The 10,825-nt window shown below is 36.0% G+C and overlaps 1 pseudogene; it reads left to right on the top strand.

The window, feature by feature from the left end:
- The first annotated feature begins 6,640 nt into the window (after positions 1 to 6,640).
- On the top strand, positions 6,641 to 7,298 carry LOC128578258 (26S proteasome non-ATPase regulatory subunit 10-like; annotated as a pseudogene).
- Positions 7,299 to 10,825: the final 3,527 nt, after the last annotated feature.

Genomic DNA, 10,825 nt, shown 5'->3' with positions numbered 1-10,825 from the left:
ACGGTAAGTAGCTGGATTAATCTCTTGGTTCTCTATTCTGTTCCAGACATCTATCTCTCTGTTTTTGTGCCAGTACCATGCTGTTTTGATCACTATTGATTTATAGTACAGTCTCAGGTCTGGTAGCATGATTCCTCCTGCTTTGTTTCTGTTTCTGAGTAATGTCTTAGCTATTCGAGGTTTTTTCTGATTCCATATAAAACGAAGTATTATTTTTTCAAGATCTTTAAAATATGACACTGGAACTTTAATAGGAATTGCATTAAAATTATATATTGCTTTGGCTAGTATAGACATTTTAACAATGTTGATTCTTTGCAGCCATGAGTATGGTATGTTTTTCCATTTGTTAACATCTTCAGCTATTTCTTTTCTTAAAGTTTCATAGTTCTCTTTATAGAGATATTTCATGTTCTTTGTTAGGTATAGTCCCAAATATTTCATCTTCTTTGCCACTACTAAGAAAGGAATAGAGTCCTTGACTGTTTTTTTGGCTTGGCTATTGTTGGTATATATAAAGGCTATAGATTTTTGGGTGTTGATTTTGTAGCCTGAGACATTGCTGTATTCCTTGATCACTTCTAAAAGTTTTGTAGTAGAATCCCTTGTGTTTTCCAGGTATACAATCATATTGGCTGCGAACAGTGAAAGTTGGATCTCTTCTGATCCTATGTGAATAACCTTGATTGCCTTTTCTTCCCTAATTGCAATGGCTAAAAGTTCCATTACAATGTTAAAGAGCAATGGAGACAATGCACAACCTGCCTGGTTCCCAATTTAAGTGGAAATGATTTCAATTTAACTCCATTCAATACGACTTTGGCTGTGGGTTTTCTGTAGGTGGCGTCTATGAGTTTAAGAAATGTCCCTTCTATACCAATTTTCTTAAGTGTTCTGATCATGAAGGGATGCTGGATATTGTCAAAAGCTTTTTCTGCATCAATTGAGAGAATCATATGGTGTTTATTTTTTAATTTCTTTATGTGCTCAACTACATTTATAGATTTGTGTATATTGAACCAGCCTTGAGACACTGGGTTAAAGTCCACTTGGTCACGGTGTATAATTTGTTTGATGTGTTGTTGGATTCTGTTTGTTAGGATCTTGTTGAATATTTTTGCATCTATATTCATTAGTGATATTGGTCTATAATTTTCTTTTTTTGTTGGGTCTTTCCATAGCTTAGGGATCAAGGTGATGTTTGCTTCATAGAATGTGTTGTGTAGTATTCCTTCTTTTCCTATATTTTGAAAGAAGTTTAATAATATAGGTACTAGTTCTTTAAAAGTTTGGTAGAATTCTGATGTGAAGCTGTCTGGTCTCAGGCTTTTCTTTTTAGGGAGATTTTGTATAGTTGATGCTACTTCAGAACTGGATATAGGCCTGTTCAAAGTTTCCAGTTCATTCTGACTAAGTCTTGGTAGGTGCCCTGCTTCGAAGTATTGATCAACTTCCTTCAGATTTTCGTATTTCTAAGAGTAAAGTTTCTTGTAATATTCGTTAAGGATTTTTTGAATTTCTTAGGAGTCCTTTGTTATTTCGTCTTTACCATTTCTGATTGATGAGATTAGAGATTTTACTCTTTTTTTCCTGTTTAGGTTAGCTAAAGGTTTATCTCTTTTATTGATCTTTTCAAAAAACCAACTTTTTGGTTTATTGATCTGTTGTATAATTCTGTTTTCAATTTCATTTAATTCTGTTCTAATTTTTGTTATTTCTTTTCTTCTACTGGGTTTGGAGTTGGAATATTCTTCCTTCTCCAGTTGCTTGAGATGTCCCATTAAGTTGTTAACTTCCTCTCTTTCCGTTTTTTTAAGGAAGGCTCGCAGTGCTATAAATTTCCCTCATAAGACAGCTTTTGCAGTGTCCCAGAGGTTCTGATAATTCATGTCTTCATTGTCGTTTGTTCCAAAAATTTGGTTATTGCCTTCTTAATCTCATCTATGACCCATCTATCCTTCAGTACAATGTTATTTAGGTTTCATGTTTTCGTATGAGTATATCGATTCCTGTTGTTATTGAGTTCAACTTTTATTCCATGATGGTCTGAAAAGATGCAAGGAATAATTTCTATTTTTTTTTTTAATTTTCTGAGGTCACACTTAAGACCTAGGATGTGATCGATTTTGGAGTATGTCCCAAGGGCTGATGAGAAGAATGTGTATTCAGTTCTGTTGGGATGAAATGTTCTATAGATATCTGTTAAATCCAGATGTTGAATGGTTAAATTTAAATCTAAAATTTCTTTGCTGAGCTTCTTTTTGGAGCATCTATCCAACACTGCTAAAGGGGTGTTAGAGTCTCCGACTACTATGGAACTCTAGGATATCAAGTTGCTCATGTCTGTTAGAGTTTCTCTTATAAATTTAGACCCATTCTGGTTGGGTGCATAAATGTTAATAATTGATATCTCATCATGTTGAGTATTACCTTAAAGAAATATGAAGTGTCCGTCCTTATCCTTCCTTATTTTGGTTGGTTTAAAGGCTATTGTATCTGTGAATAGGATTGCAATGCCTGCTTTTTTCTGCTTTCCATTTGCCTGGAGTATAGATGACCATCCCTTCACCTTGAGTCTATATTTATCTTTTAAGGTAAGATGAGAGTCTTGTATGCAGCAGATATCTGGCTTGAGTTTTTGTATCCAGTCAGCCAACCTGTGCCTCTTTAGAGGACAATTTAAACCATTCCCATTAATTGAGAATATTGATAAGCCTTTTGAGAGTTTGGCGGAAATTTTTAATCCTTTTGCAACTGTGGAAGTTGGAATTTGATCAAAGTTTCTGGGTGAGTTTACTTTTGTGGTGGAAGATTACACTGGTATTTATGGAGGATAGGTCTGAGAATACTGGAGAGCTGGTTTAGTTATGGCAAATTTCTTCAACATGTGAATGTCATTGAAGTATTTAATTTCTCCATCATAAATGAAACTCAGTTTAGCTGAATACAGGGTCCTGGGTTTAAAGTTATTTTGTTTTAGGAGGTTAAAATTTGATGGCCAACCTCTTCTAGCTTGAAAGGTTTCAGCAGAGAGATCTGCAGTTTTTCTAATATTCTTCCCCTTGAAGGTTATGGTTTTCTTATGTCTGACTGCTTTCAGTATTTTCTCCTTCATATTAACTTTACTGAAATTGATTATGATGTGTCTGGGGGATGTCTTATTCAGGTTGAGTTGAGCTGGAGTTCTGAAACTCTGCTATCTGAATTTCAGAATCTCTTGGCATGTCTGGAAAGTTCTCTTTCATAACCTCATGAAGAAGAGATTCTGTGCCTTGTGGAGCTACTTTGTCATTTTTGGAGATCCCTATAAGGCCAATATTTGTTTTCTTCAAATTATCCCAGAGCTCTCTGTGAGAATGATCTGTTTTGCCCTCCATTTCTCTTCCACTTTGAAAGTTTGGGAGCATTCAAAAGCTTTGTCTTCAATGCCAGAAATCCTTTCTTCTGCTTGCTCCATTCTGTTGCTGAGGGAGTCTACTGTATTTCTCAGTTCTTTGAGGGATGCAACTTCTTGTCTCAATATGTTGAAATCTTTGCTCATTTGGTCTTTGAATTCATTGAATTCTTGAGACATCTTTTGTATTGCTGCTTGGAATTCTAATTCCATCTTATTTTCTATCCAGATTCTGAATTCGGTTTCAGACATCTCAACCATTTGTTTATGCATGGGCTCTTGTACTGTGTGTGTCTTGTTATTCTTCGGGGGAGTTCATCTACTCTGATTATTCATATTGCCAGAGTTTTTTCTTTGATTCTACCTCATGATTGTTTTTCACCATTCCCTCTGGCCGTCCTCAGAGTTGAGGAGGTGTCTCTCCAAGATTAGACCCCAGCAGGATCACCATATTATTTCTGGATCTTTGTATGGAGTGACCCTGTGTAGCTCCTCTGGGACTGCCTCAGCTGGGGAGTTCTAGCAGTGGGAGCAGCTCTGGAATGTTGCACACCTGAATCTAGCAAAAGGGCGGGGGATGGTGCACACGGTTCTGTTAGAACCTGAAGCCCAATTACTTTGGCACAGAGATCCCAAGGCTCCAGCATTCTCTGTCCAGGAGGAGGGCTCTGCATAGGCAGGGAGGGCTCCAGAGGGAGGGTGAATGTCATGCAGTTACTAGAGTCCCTGGCCAGCCAGGTAGGCCTGTGCAAAGGCAGAGAGGACGCTGGTTGCACAGCTCCTGGTGTTCCTGGCTGTGTGGAGCTGATGCGCAGTGGGCAACTGGCATGGGCGTGGGGCCTTGTGTTTGTCCATGGAGTCCCTGGCTGGGGTGGGCATGAGGAGGCCCGGCAGCCATGGGGCACAGGGCGCTGGATGGTGCGGTTTCCGGCAGAGTCCCCTGGCTGGGGTGGGCATGGGTCGTGAAGTCCCCTGTCCAGAGAGGGCGCTGCTCGCTGGGTCGCAAGGGCGCTGGCAGAGTCCCCTGTCTCGGGTGGGCGTGGCTCCCTGATATATTAACTTCTTGACTAAACTTGACAGGCTAAGTCAGAATTAGATAAACTTTTTCTTTAAAATGCCAGATTGTAAAAATTTTTACTTTTGTTGACCACAGTTCTTCATTACAACTATTCAATTTTGTCATTGTAGTGTGAAAGCAGACATAGACAATGCATAAACAAAAGAGTATCACTATGTTCCAATAAATTTTATTTTAAAAATCCAGGTGGTATGTCAGATTTGGCCTGCAGATTATAGTTTGTTAATTCCTAGCCTAAATATTCATCCCACATTTAAAGTAAATAACTATTAGACTAAGGAGTCTATAAAAATGTGTACCTACTTATCAAAACAATGCCAATACTATTTAATGTTTCAAAATAATATACTTCAAATATAAGATAGAGAAAAGCAAAAATAAACTTTTGAAGGTACAAATTGTGACTACATTAACTTTTTAGTTTACCCTCTTTAAGATAATATGTTTGTGCTTGTAGTATTTAATCAAAATCTGGCAGGTAGTATAACAAATAAAAAATGTTCTGTATTTCTTGCCAAAATGCTGGAAGTTCCCTTTTAACTTAAACAATTGACATCACAGGAAAGCAGGGTGCAAAAAAAAAAACCTAAATTTCAAATGAAAGAAATACCTATTTTTCATTGTTCTCTCTGTATCAATAACTATCCAATCTTATTGGGAAAAAACAATAAAATTATAATTGCAAATATACAAATTTTTCTTCCTTGTCATTTTTATGTCAATTATTGAGATAGGAGTAGTGCTCTTCTGCCCATTTCTCTATTCACTTTTATCAATTATCATTTTGTATATGTTAGCATTCTGTTATTAAATGCATGGACATAAGGTTTTTTTATGTCCACTTGATGAATTAGTCATTTTATTCTTATAGAATGTCCATCTCTATCCCTGGTAGTGTACTTTTTCAGATGTTTACTTTGTCTTATATTAGTATATCATTCCAGCTATTAGTGTTTGTATATTTTGTTTTTTTACCCATTTTTAAACCTCTCTCATTATCTCTAAAGTGGATTTCTTATAGATTTCATTTAGATAAGACTTGAGCTTTTCCAATTTGAAAATCTGTATCTTTTCATTAGAATTTTTAAACCATTTATATTACTGACATGATTAGGTTTGTAACTGTCATCTTGCTATATGTTTTCTACTTGCTACATCTGCTGTTTTCCCTTTTTGCTTTATTATCTCCTTTTGTATAACTAGAAATTTAAAAAATAATTTCATTTCATCCTCTCTATTTGCTTATTAGTTATACTTTTTGGTTTAAAATCTTAGTGGTTACTCTAGCACTTACAATATATATTTTTATTTAATTTGGTTCTATCTTCAAATAATATGATCAATCAACATTTATTAAATTTCAGTGCTTAGTAATGTATTTGACACATGACAGGTGTTCAATAAAATATTTACGTTAATTTTCATTTGCTATGATGCTTTTCTTTCTTTCTTTTTTTTTTTTTTTTGTAGAGACAGAGTCTCACTTTATGGCCCTCTGTAGAGTGCTGTGGCCTCACACAGCTCACAGCAACCTCCAACTCCTGGGCTTAAGCAATTCTCTTGCCTCAGCCTCCCGAGCAGCTGGGAATACAGGCACCCGCCACAACGCCCGGCTATTTTTTTTTGGTTGCAGTTTGGCCGGGCCGCGTTTGAACCCGCCACCCTCGGTATATGGGGCTGGCGCCTTACTGACTGAGCCACAGGCGCCACCCATAATTTTTTTTTTTTTTTTTTTTGTAGAGACAGAGTCTCACTTTATAGCCCTTGGTAGAGTGCCATGACATCACAGGACTCACAGCAACCTCCAGCTCTTGGGCTTCCACGATTCTCCTGCCTCAGCCTCCCAAGCAGCTGGGACTACAGGCGCCCACCACAACGCCCAGCTAGTTTTTGGTTGCAGTTCAGCCGGGGCTGGGTTTGAACCCACCACCCTCGGTATATGGAGCCGGCGCCTTTCCAACTGAGCCACAGGTGCCAACCCGATGCTTTTTAAATACATCTTTTTCTATGTATCTCTTCTACAGCTTTCTAAATGTAAAACTTTTACCAAGTTAGTTGACTAAGTCTTTGTTTTCTCATTCTCAAATAGAGAAAACAATTTCTCCCTTTCTGGGTTTAGATGAGAATTAAATGAGATAACATACATAAAAACGTTTGGGGAAAGCAAAATGGAGGGGCATGTATCTAACCTGACGGTTTGCAATCTGGCCTACAAAAGGAAGCTGGAGTTGAAGGAGAGAATCCTGGCCTATAAATCCCTGGCTACTAGAACTGACGAGGAAAGCAGAACTTCCTTGCGCTAGGCATGCTCAGCTGGGCATACAGAAATTGTTGAATTCTTGTTGCAACTTTGGTGTGCCAGTGAATGATAAAGATGATACCGGTTGGTCTTCTCTTCAAATTGCTGCCTCTGCTGGCAGTGATGAGAATGTGAGAGCCCTTGTGGGAAAAGGTGCTCAAGTGAATGCTGTCAATCAAAATGGAAGCACTCCCCTCCCTTACACAGCTTCAAAAAACAGGCTTGAGCTTGCTGTCATGTTACTGGAAGGTGGCTCTAATCCAGATGCCAAGGACCATTATAAGGCTACAGCAATGCACCGCGCAGCAGCCAAGGACACTTAGCCTGTGACGAGGAGAGAGTGGAAGAAGCAAAACTGCTGGTGTCCCAAGGAGCAAGTATTTACATAGAAAATAAAGAGGAAAAGATGCCCCTGCAAGTGGCCAAAGGTGGCCTGGGTTTAATATTCAAAAGAATGGTAGAAGGTTAAGCAGCTTGGATTTATTCTTAACTTTGTATGTTTTTTTGTTGTCCCCAGTGTCCTGGAAACTAATGTACTTGGGTATAAGGCATCATTAATGAATGATGAAGTTTTGTCACTTTCAAAGTCTTACAAGCATGTTAACTACTATTCCTGCTGAGGTACTTGTTCTAAGCTTATAACTTGTTTCCAGGCATGGAATAACTATTGAGATTATTCTGCTGTTATTGTGTAGTATTCTGTATTGAATTTTGGTTAATTTTAGTATGTGATTCTGTGGCTGTCATGAGTCTTCAGCACCCTCCCATGCACCGTGTGACCCCCTGTGAGACAGAACAGTGCAACAGCAACAGATCAGCTTTGCCAGATGGTTCTAAGTGGATTCTATAATGTTCAGCTGAAACACATCCTCACTTATTTTTCAAGCCTCACTCAAGCCTATGCCAAATAATTTTGTTTTTTCAACCATGAGGTTTAAGTTATTTTTGTGACAGGAGGAACACATATATATTTTAGCGGACCAAATTTTAAGTTGGAAGGCATGCTCTAAAAGTTTGAAAAACGATAGCCCATGTACCCATGTATTTCTTTGATGAAGCTTTTTCCCTCAAAATAACATGTATGGTTTTTTAAAAAGAAGTTCTAAGGTAACTGTACTGAGTCATCCTGTATGAAAAAGAACGTCAAGCTTGTTAAAATATGTAACAAAAAATGTACTTTGATTTGTATTTCAGAAACTAAAAAAAAAAAAAAATGTTGAAAGTAATAAAAACAAAAATGTTTGGATATATTAGCTGCCTAATTAATACCAGTTGCATTGTTTTCCAGGCCCAATGACTGAAAACCAAGAATAATTTTTTTCCCTATCTAATTTAGACCATGTTAATATTTATGAAGCTATAATTTGAGCGTTTAAAGCAATGAGACTTTAGGGGGCATGCAAATCTTTTGTCCTTGTCTTCTCCTCTTTTTTTTTTCCTTTTCCTTAAGCCACTTGGAAACATCACATATCTTTTAATTTTCATGAACATGCTATGTGCCATTACCTTTGTATCACCTATATAATGCCAAAATAATGTCAATAATTAACACCCAGGCCAGGTGCAGTGGCTCACACCTGTAATTCTATCACTCTGAAAGGCTGAGGTGGGTGGATTGCTTGAGCTCAGGAGTTCAAGACCAGCCTGAGCAATAGTAAGACCTCATCTCTACTAAAAATAGAAAAAAAAAATGAGGCAAGAAGATCTCTCAAGCCCAAGAACTTGAGGTTACTGTGAACTATAATGCCACCGCACCCTAGACAGGGTGCCAGAGTGAGACTCTGTCTAAAGAAAAGGGGGAGAGTATTAACATCCAAACTTAATTTGCACATAACAATAAAAAGTGATTTTTATGAATCTGGGATGGTTGGGTAGAGTTCTACTGATTTTTCCTGGGTTTGATGGATGATGTTCTGATTTCAGCTAGGCTTGCTCACATTGGTGAGAGATGACTGGTTATTGGGTTATTTATAGTGGTGACATCTGGGAAAGCTGGTGACTCCACGTGTCTTAATTTCCAACAGGTTAACTTGAGCATGTTCTCATAGTAATGGCAAAATGCATTATCAAGCTAACCAAAGAACATAAGCACTTTTTAAACTCATATTCACATTATATTTTCTAACATCTTATTGGTAAAATCTAATCAAATGGTCAAGCCCAGTGTCAGGATTGGAGAATAATACAAGTTGATGTGTAAAGGATATGGATGCTGAAACTGATAAATTTAAGACTGTTCATACAATTTGTGAGAGTTTTCTCATAGCGTTAAGTACTAAGGAAACAAAAGAGACTGAGATACCATCCCTTTCATCAATGAGGAAGGCTCAAAGTCTAAGGTTAAAGAGATGGACATGTAAACAAAAAACGCAGTCGTCTTTCAAGATTTTTGAAGAGAAATATATACATGGGACAGTGAAAAACAAGGTAATAGATTTTCCTTAGGAGAGGAGAGGGAAAAATAGATACAAGGAAAATTTTCATAAAAGTAATGTTTAATATGAACTTGAAAAGAAAGTAGATGTTACGACATGAAAACATCTGTTCTGGTATTTTGAACCAGCTCAAAGGACTGCCTGGAATTCATTCGTTAAGCCAATTGTTTTTCAGAGACCACCTATAAGAATAATGGTGAAAAAAATGGCAAAATACTACCTGCTAACTTTTTTGTAATGGTCTCAAACAATATTATGGGCTATTATTTTTAATAAAAATGGATATTATTTTCATATTTATTTTATAGAGATATGCTCAGTCATTCTAGAAATAAAGTTTTATTTTTTAGTTTATGAAACATTTATTTGTGCACTTACACATAATTCTGAGATTTGGGAACAATAAAACATTATAATATGTGCTTTTGCTGTTAAAATACACAATACACAATTCTGAGATTTGAAAACAATAAAATATTATAATATGTGCTTTTCTCACATCCAAGAAATACTAAAAATATCAAATGAATTGGTGGGAATTAAAAATTATTTACTATTTTTGATGAAATTATGAGGCCAGTTTTCAAAAGGAAGAAATTCAAGTAATGGTAAATTATTTGAAAAGTTTATATTATGGAGTTCTTAGATAATACTCAGCATGTGATAGTAAATATAGTTAATTTAGAGGATCACCACTGTTCATTGAAAACTCATTTTGTCCTAGATTTACAGATTCACATATCTCTAATTTTCATAAGACCTCCCTAATCCTTCACTAATTTTCATGTCTTTCTCAACCACCATCAAAATGCTAATATTTTCATGTACATAACAAATGTAATAGATTACCTTCAATAAGCTGACAAGAAAAGTTATTAGTTTCACTGTGGCAAATAAAACTAGATTGTAATTAGTTTGCTCTTATTTAGTAGCAAATCTCCTTCCAAAGATCAGAAAATGAAAGGAATTATTGCTGGGGATACCAAGTTACAGGAATATGTTTCCAAACAAAACACTAGAAATTCTAGAATTAAAAGTAAAGGACCAAAACTGGATATAGAACTTGAAACTTATTTACTGACTGCTCCCCAAAGGCCTCATGCTCATTTGTTTTCTCTACAACACTTATCACTACACATATGTATGTTTTTGGTGTATATATATGTATAATATACTGTGTATGTTAATTGAAACTCATCGAATGAATGATGGCTGAATCTTTTGCTTTATTGAATCCCTTTATTAAATGTTTAATGTATGTGCCATATTCTTAAGTTCACCAAGGATAAGGACCATACACACTACATAATTTTCTATTTTCCCCAGTTTTAAGTGAAAGACAATAGAAATAGTCATGTTAAAGATGATTGTGATAAAAAGGAAAAAAATTCATCAAAAATATTACCACCGTACCATAATTTTTTCTGCATACCATTATTTTATAATTTTTATGCACATGAAAATATCATTTACAAAATTGAAATACTTTGGTATATCTGGTTGTACACTTTAAAACATAATACATTATAAATATTTTTATGTTTCTAAATAATGTTCATAATTAGAAGCTTTAAGTTTGATTAATGGTGGAATATTAGATTCTGTTAATATACTATGAT

This window comes from Nycticebus coucang, chromosome X (assembly GCF_027406575.1).
Source record: "Nycticebus coucang isolate mNycCou1 chromosome X, mNycCou1.pri, whole genome shotgun sequence".
Taxonomy (NCBI): domain Eukaryota; kingdom Metazoa; phylum Chordata; class Mammalia; order Primates; family Lorisidae; genus Nycticebus; species Nycticebus coucang.
Note: the sequence above shows the minus strand (reverse complement) of the source record. Positions and strands in the feature narration are given on the sequence as shown.